This window comes from Sapajus apella, unplaced genomic scaffold (assembly GCF_009761245.1).
Source record: "Sapajus apella isolate SASKATOON/1434 unplaced genomic scaffold, GSC_monkey_1.0 scaffold12752, whole genome shotgun sequence".
NCBI lineage: Eukaryota > Metazoa > Chordata > Mammalia > Primates > Cebidae > Sapajus > Sapajus apella.
This window is the reverse complement of record NW_022449673.1, coordinates 1-1,574: the sequence shown is the minus strand read 5'-3', so window position 1 is coordinate 1,574 and position 1,574 is coordinate 1. Positions and strand designations below refer to the sequence as shown.

At 57.4% G+C, this 1,574-nt stretch overlaps 1 long non-coding RNA gene across 1 annotated transcript; it reads right to left on the bottom strand.

The window, feature by feature from the left end:
- Positions 1-37: 37 nt before the first annotated feature.
- Positions 38-1,574, bottom strand: LOC116548471. Its single transcript, XR_004267442.1, has 4 exons — positions 1,534-1,574; positions 815-887; positions 312-418; positions 38-214 (listed from the first exon to the last, which is right to left on the bottom strand). It is a non-coding gene; the product is annotated as an uncharacterized LOC116548471 (long non-coding RNA).

Sequence of the window (1,574 nt, the reverse complement as noted above, 5' to 3'; positions counted from 1 at the left end):
CCTGCCTCAGCCTCCTGAGTAGCTGGGACTGCTGCCATGCACCATCGCGCCTGGCTAATTTTGTATTTTTAGTAGGGACAGGGTTTCTCATCATTAGGGTTCTGGGCAGCTGACAGCAATCCCTCATGTCCCTGGTCTTGGTGGCTGGCAAGATGCAACACCAGCTCCACCTGGAGGGAAGGGTGCTCAGCTGCCACGCTGGTGCCCACCCCACCTGCAGAAATCAGAAGGCAGGAAACCAAGAGCATAAGGGTGTCTGGGAGGGACCACTGTGGCATGCAGTAAATATGGGAATGGGGAGTCAGACTCACCACGGCCTCTCGGCTCTCCAGGTCTTCCAGGATGCTGCTCATGGGCCGAAGCACCTCCTCCTCCTCCCTGTCCCGTCCATCTCCTATGCGGGGTGGTCAGAGGAGCCCTCAGCAACGCAACAAGGAAGGTAACAGTGGGCCCACCTCTGCCCCCACCCTCACTCTGTAACCCTGGGCCAGCCCCTCCCCAGAGGGAAAAGAGCAGCTGTTCTTCGTATTTTTTTGAAGAGCCAAGGTCTCACTATGTTGCCCAGCTGGAATCCCACTACTACCAATCAGCACGGGGAGTTCTGACCTGAGCCAGTTCACCCATCCGTAGGCAACCCTGGTGCTCCCCCACTCCCAGGAGTCACTATATTGATGCTGAACTTAGTGCAGACATCCAGTCGGCACAATGACCAGCTGGTCTAAAGGTCTCTTCCAACTCCTCAATCCTACGCTGCCAACGGTTCCCCGTTCTTCCTGGGGGCTCTCTCCTCTTCCTCTGAGTGCTCTTCCCCTACCTTCCTGAGGGAGAGCCATGAGGCTGAACTGCGCCTGTAGGTGCTGGTTCTGGATGGCAGCTTCCACGTGCTCCTAAGGGGCCAGGAAAGAGAGTGAGAAGGCAGGAGGTTGCCAGGCTGTCCCCCTCAGGGCCCTGCCTTCAGCAACTCCCTCATTTAGGTCTCCTGCAGCTGTTGGTGCCACCTTGGCCAGAGCTTTGCCCTGAGCTTCCTGCTGCTGCAGCTGGTCCACAAGCTGAACCTGCAGCAGTAACTGGCTGCGCAGCACCTCCTTGTCAAAGGTCAGCTGCTGAGAGGTGGCCACGTACTGCTGCAGGAGACCCAGGAACTAGTCTGGCTTCTGCTGATGTAGACTCTGAGCCTCTTCAGCTCTACCAGCAGGATAGGCATCAGGGCAGGTACTGGCTAGCTTCCAGATTCTAAGCCTATAATGTAGCCAGAACACTGTGGGGCTCTGTCACCTGCACAAGCCCCTGGCCCCTTGCTCCAGGGCTAAGTGACTCCCTCCCCAGCTTCAAATCTCACACCCTTCTTCCCACCATTTAAACTGTAGGCCACAGACTGGTGGAAAAGCAGAGGGAGCCAGCCACCACCTGCCAAGTTGTGATGAGGTCGACCTACATGGTGTCCAGGGTTTGCACACGCCTGTGCCTGCTGCCCTAGAGCTCGGCCTTCCACCGCATTTCCTATAGCGTCTCCTTCAGCTCCCGTAGCCTCACCTCCTGCTCCCGGATCTTCTCCTGCTGCTCCAGCATCTTGT